The following is a 15050-nucleotide window of genomic DNA, read 5'->3' as shown; positions in this document are numbered from 1 at the left end:
TGGAAACATGGAGACTCGCAGGTCAGAACACGTAATCTTAGTTAATTGTTATGGTTGAATTTCAAGCAGTTTTCAGGGCTAACAGTTAAGTATTACATGCCGGGATAAGGGAGAATTTGGCTGCTGGTGGTCTTTGCAGCTAATCTTCTGACAGGACCCCAGCTGTAACATGTGTTTATCTGGGAATGACATTTGATTTCCTCAAAGCAATTCACATCTATTATCTTGTGAATTCTTATGAGAGATCCTTAGATAGAGTTGCATAATCATAATTTTTCAGTATCAGGAAAAACAGTTGCACAGAAAATCATATCAGAAAAAACGGTTCCACAGAAAGTCATCAACCAAGTTAATTTCATCTCTGCTGCTTACCAGATATCACAAGTTATGTACCACTAATACAAAGAAGAAAGGTCCCAAATATGTTCAGTGTGTTATCTTTCCAAAGTCCAGAGTAAAATTGCACACAGTGATTATCTTGTTTATTTCCTTTGGTTCTAAGCTGAGGCACAAATAACTAGCTTTCCATCAAAATGTCATCTCTTTTCCATTATGTAGAGTTGACTCTGGGAAGTCACCACTCAGCAAAGGATTAACGTTCTCAGCCTGTGTTTAATCTAGATGGGGCCGTATGACCACTTCTCACCAATAATTTGTGAGTGGAAACTATGTCACTTCTCGGTCAAGGTAGTTAGGAGGTGAACGTGCCTTTTCCATCCTCTTTCTCTTCTGTCAGTGGATGCAGGGGGCTCTTTTGAAGGCCTTGGGATGAGAGGAGGTTGTGTCTCTCAAGTGACCATTTAGAGAAAAGTCACTTGCCAACTGGAAACATACACTAGAAACTGAAGGTTGGAGTTTATGTTCCTGGAGTTTATGTTCAGAAGCTGTGTTCACCCTGACAAATTCCATTCACAAGTAAGGATTACAAAGTGTTGTCAGATTTAGAAAATGAAAAACATAGGCTATCCAGTTAAATTTGGATTTTAGATAAATAGTTAATAATTTTTAATATATTAATCATTTAGTAGAAGAATAAATATCAGTTCATGTTCGAAAAATTGCACATGTAATCATATTAAAACGTATTCAGTGTTCATCTGAAATCCAGATTTAAAGAGGCATCCTGTATTTTATCTGATAACCCTAGAATTATGAGTAAGCAAATTAAAGAGTAGGTAACATAATTATGTTTAGATAATTTGTTGTATGAAGAATTTTATTTTAGAAGAGATTTGTTTCTGAGCAAAAGTTTTCTTTAATTTCTCCCTCTCTGATAGATTGCAGGGTTTAAAATCCCTAGACATTTGCTGTTGCAGACAATCTAAAGTGAAAATTTGCTAATGGGCTGCTTGTAAACCTGCCCTGAAAATGAGTAAGAATGCAAAGTAGTTAAAAAGAAGAGAATGAAAGAGAGAAAGAAAGATGGGTTAAATGTTTTCCATAAAGGGAAAATTTTTAAATGGAGACAAATAATTCTAACACTTTAATTTCATGCCGTTTTGATGGAGAGAAAGGAACAAAGCTTGATGTATTTTCAGAGAAATCTATACAGAGCTCAGGAACACCATCAGTGTACACCAAGTCTGGTCCCTGTTGTGCCTGCCTGTGAAGTCGTAGAACATATGAACTCAGATGTGGAAGTAATAAATCATAGGAACAAAAAATTTCAAACAGTTCCCAGGTAGAAAAAATACAGTTGATTGACATTACAGTATTTTAATTAAAATCCCTTAACATAAACTAGAAAAGCTATGAGAAAAATGCCCTTCCAAATGAAAAGCATGAAATAATTAATGGGACAGATATAAATTGAGGATCAGTGATTCTCTACTACACTTTGATTAAATATATGCCCTCTCTCTCTCTCTTTTTTTTTTTTTTTTTTTCCCCATTTCTTGGGCCGCTCCCGTGGCATATGGACGTTCCCAGGCTAGGGGTCGAATCGGAGCTGTAGCCACTGGCCTACGCCAGAGCCACAGCAACGCGGGATCCGAGCCACGTCTGTGATCCACACCACAGCTCATTGGCAATGCCAGATCCTTCATCCCCTGAGCAAGGCCAGGGATCGAACCCGCAACCTCATGGTTCCTAGTCGGATTCGTTAACCACTGAGCCACGACGGGAACTCTGTCTCTCTCTCTCTTTTTTTTTTTTTTTTTTTTAAATAGAGAGAACTGAGGCCCAGAAAAGTTATGAATATGCCCCAAGACCACATAGCTAATTTGTGCTACAGATCCCAACCATACACATTTTCTTATATTCTCTCTTTCTCCTACAGAGAAATTCCTATAATGGAAGCAGATTTGGAGAAAAAAGGCCAAATTCTGTTTCATCATTAAGAGGGCGATACTTCATTTAACTGCTTGAGTAGAACGGTTCTGATATGACACATCTCTCAATAAGAGTAGCAAATCAAAAAAAAAAAGTTTTTTAAAGACGTTTCTGTGGTTTAAAATGCTGCTGTATTGCCCAACATCTGTTAAACAATACCACTACTCTCTACATAATGATAACGTTGTATAGGTCAATGTTTTATTTTTCCTTTTCATTTAAAACAGTGAAGGGATTTTTCAGCAAGAAGGAATCAAAAGAACATTGAGGATACTTTCGCATTAAAGAATGAATTTTTAATATTAAGTTAATGTCAACCAGGAAACATCAATACAGTGTGTATACTGCACATTTAAAAAAATGGTCTGTCTAACCCAAAAGGTCACAGTTTATCTAACACCTTGGCAGCTGAAGCCATGTTCATTCAATAGTTATTGATCCTTGACTGTGTGACAGGAACTGTGCCAGGCTCTGGCACAAACTTGGGCTTTACTGATTCTTCCTGCTTCACTATACTAAGTTTTTAACTCTTCAAAAATAAAAAGGAAGTTAAGATATTTTGGGTAAAAAAGTAATTAGAAGAATGTACTTTGGATAGATTCATATACAAAGAACAAATTTTGATGCATGAATTTTTGTAAAATTCTTACATGTATTTTAGTAGTCAAAATTAAAATTCTGAAGGTCTGGATCACATGGACTTGTTCAAAGAGTAAGAGTGTTATTTCTAATACTACTTTCTAATTTAGACCATCTTTAAGGTATGATTTTGTATTTAGTTCTTGTTCCTGCCAATATTGTGCCCCTGTTGAGTAGAGCCAGAAAATGGTGTCAAATGATGCTGTCAGTTTTATATGTAGATCCTCAGGGAAAAGCACAAAGTTAAGTAATGTTCATACTTGACAGATTAATGGAGATCGTGACATGGAATCTCATTGTTACAGAATGAAGTTGACTATTATTGAAGCCAGGAGAAATGAAAGTAATCCAGAATTTTCCTTGCTCCCAAGATGATGCGTGTGCAGGTTCCACATTTTCCCATTAGCTCATGGCATTCCATTAATATTTTGGCTGAAATGTCTCAGAGCAGTATCATGAGTCTTTTTGGAATAATCCTTTAAAAATAGTTTGACAAAATCTTGCTGATACAATATAGTCTATAGATTTAACCTCATGGGTGGTAGCTTGCCTGTTGCCCTCACGGCCCATAAATAATCCGAAAGAGGAAGTCATATTGCTTTGTCTTCATTTAACAGTGTTCCCCCCTCCCCACCATAACTTCCCTCTCCTATACTTTTAGGCCAACATAAAAGTGTTGAAAACCCCTATCAAGTAATTGTTTTGTTTCTTTTCCAGAAATACAATTTTTAGTATCTTCTGATAAATGAAAAGTAGCCTTCCCTCAAATAAATGAAATTATCTTTATATGGAATAAATAGATCTCAATCTACAAATGTCTAAATATAACATTACATTATAAAGGTTATGTGCTGTCTCCCTCTAAAATATCATCAGTGCTATTCTTAGGCTACTTCCTTTCTCATCACATGTTTTTCCTAGGCATCTCCTTTATACCAGCAGTGTCAAACTGTCTACGTACTAAATGACTTTCAGTTCTAAATGACCTCCAGATCCTCAATCTCAACTGCCCATATCAACAAGCTTCCCCAAGGGACCACAGTGTCCTTCCTACAAATTCAACTCTAATTCCTAAATTCCCTGAGGCTTCTCCATATTAGCTATGTTGAGGAGTACAGCAGAGTGATCAAAAGCACAGGCTGTGAGGCCAGACTGCCTGGGTTCAGATGCTGACTTTGTCACTTTCTAGTCAATGATCTTGGGCAAGTAAATCAACCTTTCTCTGCCTCATTTCCAGATCTTTAAAACTGGCCTAATGCCTGTCTCTTGGTGGCGAATGAGACTTGAATGGACAAAGCTCTCAGGACAGTCCTAGAAAATGACATGTCTTCTGAAAATCTTAACTCTTATGACTGTTTCCTGTGTGCACAATGTAGTCAGGCTCTCAAGTGAGAAACTGCTAATGTTCTTCCTTCTCTCTTCACAATTTATCACCTGGACACATCATTCTTGCTTTATAAAAATCTGTTTTATACCTCTTTTCTTTTTCCTTGACACCACTATCTTTATCATTTCTCATCCAGGATATCTTCCTGCTCCCTTCTCATTCTCCCTTACTGTTCACAATTTGTCTAATAATGTCACTTCCTTGAGTATGAAACTTCAGTGACTCCTTATGGCCCACAAGACAGTTTCAAAAATTTTAATAGTCCATACACAGTCCTTTATGGTCTAGCTGCTTCTGCTCACCTTCTCAAATTCTTCTCCTGGGCTTTCCCCATGCATATTCTCCATCCATACCTAATTATTTGCAATTCCCCAAACATACCATGCTGTTCTCCTGTCTTCATTTATTTCTACATGGATTACCTCTTTTGCACATGAGTTCTCTCTGCCTGCTTTTCTGCTTGGTGAATTTCTCATTTGTTAAGATTCAGCTTCAAGCCTATCTCTTCAGAGAGTGATTTCTGATCTCCTCAGGTAGAACTTGATGCTTCCTCCCTTGTGTTTCTTATTTATGGTACTTTCCTTATCTATGTGCTATATAGTGCACCTTCCAGACAAATGACTCTCAAACTTTGATATGCCTGATAGTTATGAGTGGAAGTTACAAAGTAATGGGTCCTAACATCTGAAATCCTGATCCACTGGATCCGGATGGAGCCTAAGCCTCCGTATGTTTTTAAATCCCAGATATATCTGTTGCCTACCCATTTTTTAGACTATTGTCCTATTTTAGTTATTTCTTTATTCTTAGAACCTAGTATAATACATAAAGTATCTATTATGGGCCCTTAGCAAACACTTGTTGGAAATAAAATATGACTTCTGTTTCTGGTGATCTAACATACATGGTGATAAAACAGCTAATATACCTGGCACACAGTAGGTCATCAGAAAGTGTGTGATGTTTGGGCATTTGAATGAGTGATTAAATGAATGAATGAGTGAAAAGAGCTCCAAGAAGCTAGAGAAATTATTAACACAGCCCCTCAAACCTCTCAAGTATTGCAAATGCCAGATATGTTATCTGAACTTTGGGTAATTGAGATTTGAAATCAGTGGTTGAGCTCTCTGAAGGCATATTTGGAGACATGATATTATGGTTTTGATTTTTTATACTAGATGAACAGACACATTCTTTTATAAAGTTGACAACCTTTCGTAATACTTCCTCATTGTCATAGACTGGGATGGTTGCTCATATAAAATATGTTTTCAGAAAATAATAATCTCAAGAATATAAATGAATGCTAGTTAGAAACTCAAAACTTTTGCACCATAAATAATTAAGATATTTTTGAGTTTTAGCCACTTCCTTTTGAATTTACCTGTTTATCTACCTGTTTATCTAAAATTACATATGCCATTAAACTGTGTGACTTTTCAAAAATTCTAGGAATAGGCTTGTTTTAACTTGACTGTTTTTTCTCTGAATTGCCAACAATAGTATCCTTAAAATATAGTAGCTTTAATATTTATTGCAAAAACATATTGCATAATGTCAAAAGCTATCATGGCCTTTTTTGTTCCCTTTTCACTCTGATTTCCATCTCAGCCAGGTTCTAGAATTAATTTGTACACAGAGAGTTATAAAATTTTTATACTGTATTTTATTACACAAAGGTCTATGGAAAAGTGGAATTCATCAAAAATATTTTGTGGCTAAAATTCATGATAAGATTTGCAATAAATGAATGATACATAATGACCAAAATACCAATGGAACTTGTTTGCCATTTTATAAACGCTTACGGAAAAGAGCAAGAAGTCATCATAATTCATATTGTATGGATCCGTTAATCAACAACCAGCTTCAATATACAGTATTTTGGTTATATACACTTAATGTCAATTCCATTTATTTACTTAACCAAGGTCTTTCTTTAAATAGGGTCATGTATTGACCCTAGGTGTTGTAGATATACTAGTATAAGCTTAGATTAAATACTGATTTTTTGATGAACTGGAAACAGGAGCTGGCAGATGTTTTCTATCAAGAATCAGATAGTAAATATTATTCCTAGATTTGAAAAATAAATGCAAATCTTTTGCTTTTATTTTTTGATGAACTGGAAACAGGAGCTGGCAGATGTTTTCTATCAAGAATCAGATAGTAAATATTATTCCTAGATTTGAAAAATAAATGCAAATCTTTTGCTTTCTCTAGCCCCATCTGTATCACAGACCATGGGCAAGTTGTTGAAGTTTTCTATATGGGCATTTGAATTCCTTTGCTAGAATAATATAAACTAGAAAATTAGCCTTCAGTATCATATCTACATCTAGAGTCACATCTGTACAAGAGTCACGTCAGTGCAAGTAAATTCATGAAGTGTTCAGCTTATCTGTAGGGCACTGTTGGGTACAGTGTCTTTATCCTGTCTCTGAGCTTGCCAAGGCCTTTTATGGCAGCATCGTCTTCTATCAAAAGAGAAAAGCTACCCAAATAGTTAATATATTATGAGGAGTTCCCACTGTGGCTTAAGAACCTGACTTAGCAGAGGTCACTGCTGGGGCACAGGTTCAATCCTCAGCCCTGCACCTTGGGTTAAAGGATCCAGGGTTGCTGCAGTGTAGGCCGCAGCTGTAGCTCAGATTCAGTCCCTGGCCTGGGAACTTCCATATGATTCAAGTGTGGTCCATAAAATGCAAAAACAAAACAAAACAGAGAACATCACATACTAGGGAAGTAGTGTTTATGAACAAGACTGGTTTGAGGCAGATAGGGGATTAATGCATAAATTAAAACTCATCCATACTATATATAATTATATATTGTACTAATTAAAACCCACAAAAGAAGTTTCCAAAGTGGTTTGGGCATTTGATTCGGAATTGGTGGCATCTCCAGAGCTCTGGGACTCAAGTTCAATCCCTGGCCTGGCACAGTGGGTTATGGATCTGGTGTTGCTGCAGCTGTGGAGTAGGTCACAGCTGTGGCTCAGATCTGATTTCTGGTCTGGGGAACTCCATATGCTGCAGGGTGGCCAAAGAAAGAAAAAAATAAAAAGGAGAATATCTCTAATTCACTTTGCAGTTCAGATCCTAACTTATGAGGTATGTTTGTTGGCTCTGAAATATATCATGGACAGCCAACTTGGTCACTAGTTTTCTCTTGCTATGTAGTAAATTATCATCGATTTAGCAACTTAAAACGACAGAAATTTATCATCTCGCATTTTCTGTGGGTCTGGAGTCAGGCTCCCTTTTTCAGGGTCCTCTGCTCAGAATCTCATGAACTGTATCAAGATGTTGGCTGCACAATGGTCCTCCTCTGAGGTTTGGGGTGCTCTTCCAGGGCCAGTGAGGTTACTGGCAGAATTCAGTTCCTTATGGCTATAGAACTGAGGTCCCTTTTGTCTTGCTGGCTGTCAGCCAGGAGTTGCCCTCAGCACCTAGAGGCCACTTCAGGGCCTAGCCATGTGGCAGTGTTGCAAGATAGCAGTTTCGGTCTTGAAAGCCAGCTGGAGAAGGCTCTCTCCCGTCTGCCACTAGGAAGCCTGTGGGGTGGAATGGGAGCGAGGGAGTAACTGTTCTATCTGGGTCAGGTAGTGGAACCTGGGCCAGAGAAAGCCTATGCTGTATATTCCCATGTCTCCCTGCACTGAAGGAAAAGGGATTTTATAGGCTGTGAACACCAGGGGGCAGGAATTGGTGTGTATGGGGGGGATATCCTAGGATTCTGACTTCTATAGTTGTTGTATTTAAGTTGCCTTCCACAGCTTTGAGGTCTGTGCAGTTTAGTGGGTTCCAGCCATCATCTTCATTTGTTGCTATCATGGAAAATAATTAAAATCCTAAACTTAAATGCCCGTTTTTACTTTTTACTTTCTTACTGGCTCCATTTGGGGGCTCAAATTTAAGCATTTTTAAGGGTTAGCATGTCAGGATGCAAAGAAACTTATTATTTCCACCTTAGTTTCCTTCTTGTATTAGCTGTTGATACGTATATGTATAACTGGATATACATATATGTATAACTGAATCACTTTGTTGTACAGCAGAAATTATCACCTTGTTGTAAATCAACTATACATCAATAAAGCTTTTTTTTTATTTGCAATTTTTTTTTTTTTTTTTGTCTTTTTGCCCTTTCTTGGGCCGTTCCCGAGGCATATGGAGGTTCCCAGGCTAGGGATCAAATTGGAGCTGTAGCTGCCATCCTAGCCAGAGCCATAGCAACGTGGGATCCAAGCCGGGTCCGTGACCTACACCACAGCTCACGGCAACGCCGGATCCTTAACCCACTGAGCAAGGGCAGGGATCAAACCTGCAGCCTCATGGTTCCTAGTCAGATTCGTTAACCACTGCACCACGACAGGAACTCCTTTTTTTTTTTTTTTGTTAACAATTTAATAAAACTTTTAAAAAGGGAAAAAGTAAAACAATCATACACATACTGATTAATTTTGAATATTTGAAGTATATTTGAAGGAATTCTGTACTCGAAGGGATTAGGTAAACAAAAGTTCAACAGTCTTGCCAAAAACCTTTCTTAGAATATGGGAATGTGTCAAGCTCTGTTTTTCACAGATGCATCCACTATTTCCTACTTTTTCCTTCTTATAACCTGTCCCTCTATAATATGACTTTAATGTCGGCTCAACATCTCCTCGCTTATTTAGATTCTAATAATGCAATCCTCTCTTACTTTTCTGATCCTTCTTCTATATATACTGCATGATAAAAGTAGAACTCTAATTAGTTAATATTTTTCTTTAAAGCAAAGGATTAAAAGGAAATTGTGATTCCCACTAATTATTGGTGTGTTTATATTCCTAATGCCATCTTTTTTATTTCTGTTCATATTCATAGAGTATATTCACTATACAATTATGCAAATTTGCGCTTTCTATTTACAAAACACAGTTACCCAGCATAATACCCCAGTTGTGAATATCCCCACCTTTATAAGTCATTTGGCTCATATTTGCACTTTAATTTTTCTTGATATATTGAAAAAGATATCTTCTTCAAGGATATCCATCAAGATAGACCCTAATGTATCATGGGAAGAACATGATTATCACAAGATTTTTTTCTTTTTTTTTTTTTTTTTTGTCTTTTTTTTTTTGTTGTTGTTGTTGCTATTTCTTGGGCCGCTCCCGCGGCATATGGAGGTTCCCAGGCTAGGGGTTGAATCAGAGCTGTAGCCACCGGCCTACGCCAGAGCCACAGCAACGCGGGATCCGAGCCGTGTCTGCAGCCTACACCACAGCTCACCGCAACGCTGCATTGTTAACCCACTAAGCAAGGGCAGGGACCGACCCTGCAACCTCATGGTTCCTAGTCGGATTCGTTAACCACTGCGCCACGACGGGAACTCCGATTATCAAAAGATTTATTTACCACTGTGAATAAATTCACTTTTCACTTTTATAAAACAATTCTTGTATTAATAATATTATGAAAGATACATCATACTTATGGTTAATTTTTCCAGTATTCTAGGTGATCTAATTTCTGTTAGCTTTATTGTTTCACTCATTTTACGAACTGCTCTATGTGGGAATTGGCAATATCTACAAAATTTTAGTGGCAGGGTTGAATAAATTATTTGCCATAATTACACAGAGCCCCAATCTTGGTTTTTAGTTAGGATCGTGTATAATTTTCATTTTGAGAAAGTCAAATTGTGGAAGCTAAAAAATTGTAATTAGTATGTAAATGTGGTGGCAGCTGTCTTGTTCATTATGCTGGATGTTAAGACTTTTATAGCTGACATGGGACTTAGAGTTCATCTAACTCTATTCCTTTATTTCACAAATGAGGAAGCGAATACTAGGGGAGTTAACATCTAGTATAAATGTGTTCAAAAGTTGGGAATGGTTCCCTGGCCTTAGGTTTCTCTTGGTGTGAAAAGGTCATTTTGGAGTTCCCTTCATGGCTCAGTGGTAAATGAACTGGATTTAATGATCCATGAGGATGAGGGTTTGATCCCTGACCTCACTCAGTGGGTTAAGGATCCTGAGTTGCTGTGAGTAGTGGTGTGGGTTGAAGATATGGCTCAGATTCTCTGTTACTGTGGCTGTGGTTTAGGCTGGCAGCAGTAGCTCTGATTTGACCCCTAGCCTGGGAACTTCCATATGCTGCAGGTGCAGCCCTAAAAAAAAAAAAAAAAAAAGGCAAAAAACAAAAAAACACTTCATTTTTGCTTCATGGGTGTGCTGTACTCTTTGCTGGTATTACTCTGAATCCTGCAAGCTTCTTTCTGTTATGAAAGATACATCATAGTTAAGATTTTCCCAGTATTTTAGGTAGCCTTAATTTTTGCTAGCTGCTCTAATTTTTTCATTTCATAGAAAGAAGCTGGCATAATAGCTCTTAGTATGAAACAGCTGAGCCCTGGGCATGCCCCTAGTTCACCTTTGAGAGAGGACACAGTGTGTTCAATATCTGCTGGTGGCCGAGTGACACAGTGTGACAAGGGGAGCACAGACAGATCACCAATGCAGCAAATACACAGCACCAGAATCACCAACAACTCTAAGGTTTCCGTTGGCAGCACCACTGTTAGATCATATTCCAAGAGGATTAAAAGCTATTTTATCAGAAAGGGCTATTTCTTGCAACATTAAAAATTATTTCACATTTTTTAAAAGCGTGATTTTCAGATTCAAGAGATAAAAATATAGTCCCTTAATTTTCTAGAAGTACAATTTAAAAATGTTTGATTTTAGAAAGGCAAGCACTAATAATTCAAAGGCCTCTAATTACTCATTCTTTTTGGAGAGGGAAAAAAAAAAAAAAAAAAACTAAAAAACAAATACTGTCCCTAATGAGGCCTCAGAATCTTGTAGACCTTCCTGGCAACAGAGAGATGCATTTCCTCTTTATGGAAAGTATTTTGGCTAACTAGCTCTTGATCACTCCTCAGAGAGAGAACCACAAAGCAGAGTCAAGGACATATTTTTTCATTACTTTAAAGCTTTGTCTATCTATTGCCATTCCACTGAGCTTTCAAACGTCCACGCAAATTTTAATGCTCAGGTTCATTTTCTCTTATTTCATGCTCCACCTTTGTCACCACACACAGATCTCTGAGGGTCAGATGGAGACGAGTCTGTGCCACTGCCTGCTGTCCTGGGCAGAGGTGACTGTGTATTTGGTCTGCTGAACTGGTTAGTCAAATTGGCCAGGATTCACTTTAGGTTCATCGATCTTCTTGTATATATACAGTGGTTACTATAATGGCACATTGCTGGTTAAGGGATGTGGTTATGTTTTCTTTTGTTTCCTCTTAATGGACATCATGAGTTTCCAAGACCATATGCACATATCCCACGTGTCCATCTTCCCTTTATCAGATGACTGGTTGGGAATGGAGAAGTGTGTATTCTGCTGGGGAAAAAAAAAAAAAAAGATTATTTGGGACCAAGTTCATATCTTTGGTTTCCTTAGGAGGTATTATTAGGCAGCTGAGCCAACTGGCCATAAAGCTTGAATGGACATTTGTTCCTGTATCTAATCAATCTAATCAGTTAACGTGAGATTTTTTTCCCCCTTTGGCAAACTTCACACAAATGTAGGAATATAAATAAAACATGAAGCCAAAAGTTATCTTTCCCCTGCCTCCCTGCCCTGCAGGAGTAGTTGCCAAAAGAACAAAACAAAGGAATACAATTTAACTACAGTCTTCATTACTGAAACAAAATAGATCTGGATTCAATTCCTAAAGCCAATTTTATCCACTTTCTAGTGCTAATATTTTCCCCCATCTCTGGTATTATTTTCAGGTTTTTAAATAGAGAATTATTATAGATATTACCCATGTATTTTGTGATGAACCCCTAAAAAGAATAGCCGAGAGTTAAGACCCAGCATATAAGAGAAATTAGAATGCATTTCTCTGGTTTTTGGTTTTCAGTCTGATGTGCCTGAGGCTTCCTGCCCAAGCTCATTTCCATTGCATGCCTAATTTGAAGATGCAAAAATAGTGGAATAGAACTTGGAATGATCCTAGTGTTTTGATTGGATTTTAAGTTAGGAATAAATCCAAATTATCTCACATTTTTGAATTTCCATTGCATTTTACTTGAGTGGTAGAGAGCAAGTGATATTATTTTTAGGCTTTAGTTCAGTTTTTCTTTAGTTACTGTTTTGGCTATATTAAATGACTTTTAGATTGTAAAAACTGGTGTTAATTGTATTCATAATCTAAAGCTTTTTTTTTTCTTCATACTGTTTAACTAGCTTAAAGGAAAGATAAATGGCAAAATATTATCTTTGGCTCTAACCTAGGATACTCATCGGTAAAGACCTAAACAAGTGTTGATATTTGCAGCTGTGGGTTGTCTAGGGAAGTCCTAGGATGTTGCCAGGGTGTGTGTGAGTGAGAGAGAGAGAGAGACAGACAGACAGAAGTCAGGGGCTGTTCTGAGAGTGCTGGCCTCACTGATCGGAGGCATTGAGTTAAAGGATGGAGTAGAGAGTAAACGCTAGGTAAGAGACCACTGCTGTTCTTTGGAAAGAAGAATTGTGCATGAAGGCTGAAATAAGTGGCAAATGGTAGGATCTCCCAATCCTAATAGCAAAGTTAGAGAGGAAGTTAGGAACATGGGGAAATAGGTTTACATGGAGATACAGCATGACCAGGTCTCCAAGATGGTGTCAGTAATGGGCTGTATTTAACTATTAGGTCCTTCTCTTTCATAGAGCTGTAAAATCATGGCCCTTCCAGCAGCTATCACAGGATGATACTAACTAAGCTCAGTGCAATAATGCTATATTTATTTATTTCTCTATTTTTTTTTCATTTTTTAAAAAACTTTATTGTAGTTGATTTACAAGGTTGTGATAATTTCTGCTGTACAACAAAGAGATTCAGTTATACATGTACATACATCCATTCCCTTTCACATTCTTTTCCCACATAGATTATCTCAGAATATATTTTTTTTCACAGAATAAAATACATATATTTAAACACAATTACATTCAGACAGATTATTATATCATGGATCTTAAGAAACAGATTAAATGTCTCCCTCTGGAGAAGTGGAATGGAAAATATGCTGAGACAAATAGGAAATTTATTATATGCTTTATCCCATTTTGTATGGCTTTCATCTTTACTATTTAGTATTATCTATTACATTTCAATTTTTCTTTAAAAATTAGCATTATATTAAAATTGTGTATATTATGCAACTAAAATTTATAAAGAAAGCCATTAAATATTTTATATAGCATAATAAAAAGAATAATTTAACTGGTAAGAATAACAAAAATAATACACACTCTGAAAATAAATAAAATATAACATGCATAAATTGGTTAAAAAACAGTGTAACTATATAAATACGTCCTCACAATTTGTTACATCTTATTGATTCTTCAATATAGGGATAATGTTATATTTAAAATACATATTCTTCCCTGAATTCCTGTCATGGCTCAGTGGCTAGCAAATCTGACTAGCACCCATGTGGACTCTCTCAGTGGGTTACAGATCTGGCGTTGCTGTGGCTGTGGCATAGGCCAGTGGCTACAGCTCTGATTCAACCCCACACGAGGGAACTCCCATATGCCGAGAGTGTGGCCCTAAAAAGAGACAAACAATAAATAAAATAAAATATATATTCTTCCTTTGATAACATTTTTAGATGTTACAGCCTTTAGAAATATGAAAAAGAAATTCATTTGAACTTGAGTGTTCTTTTTATTTTCTGAAAAGAAATGCAAAATAATTCTAAAACTTTTATGGTATTAGAAAATGATATGATAACCATAAATTCATAAATTGGATTTTGTTATTGTTGTTAACTTTGTCTTTGTTTTAATACAAAGATAGTTGGATAAGATGGCTAATGAGAAAACCTCTCTGCTAAAGTCAAAATTTTTACTCCTAGGCCTCAAATATATTTCACTGATTCATACTCAGAGTACCATCATACAAAATTTAATTATCCTTTTTCTACAGGTGATCAGAACCAGCAGTTTAAAAGGAGGGTTGTTCTTCTAGAGTCTGGATCTATGACAGCAGAAGTTTCATCTAATGCCAAAATGAAAGGGAAAGAATTTGGAAAGCAGAGACTTAATTGTTGCATTAACTAATAAAATAAGGATGCTTAAAACATTTCAGCCATCAACAAATGTTTGAATTATCATCATGAGGTTATATACTTAAAGAAAATATGGAGGAGGGATACTAAATGTGTCTTTTTTTTTTTTTTTTTTAAGGGCCACACACATGGCATATGGAGGTTCTCAGGCTAGGGATCCAACTGGAGCTGTAGCAGCCTGCCTATGCCAGAGCCACAGCAACTCGGGGTCTGAACCACATCTAAATCTACACCACAGCTCATGGCAATGCTGGATCCTTAACCTACTGAGCGAGGCCAGGGATCGAACCTGAGTCCTCATGGATGCTAGTCGGGTTCGTTAACTGCTAAGCCACGACGGGAACTCTGAGGAGGGATACTATATTTTAGAAAGCTTCCGTCAACAATGGTTAAAATATGAAAACATTCATTCTATTACCTGAGGATTTGAGATTCTGTTTCCTAAAAATTTTGCTTATTAATATAGAACAGTTCATTCTACAACTTCATAACAAAATATGTTGTTTGTAGAGAATTGGACCAATTTGGGGCCTGTAAAAGAAGGAAAAGTTTTTGTTAGAACCAATGAGACCA

At 36.9% G+C, this 15050-nt stretch overlaps 1 protein-coding gene across 18 annotated transcripts in view; it reads left to right on the top strand.

The window, feature by feature from the left end:
* The window catches only part of MCTP1 (multiple C2 and transmembrane domain containing 1), a 537796-nt gene that overhangs the window by 109660 nt on the left and 413086 nt on the right, over positions 1-15050 (top strand). The window lies entirely within an intron of this gene.

Source organism: Sus scrofa, chromosome 2 (genome assembly GCF_054392235.1).
Source record: "Sus scrofa isolate SSC_HxYL_T2T_F1_AM1 chromosome 2, Sscrofa_HxYL_maternal_Yorkshire_Landrace_v2.0, whole genome shotgun sequence".
Classification (NCBI taxonomy): Eukaryota; Metazoa; Chordata; class Mammalia; order Artiodactyla; family Suidae; genus Sus; species Sus scrofa.
This window is presented reverse-complemented; position numbering and strand designations above follow the sequence as displayed.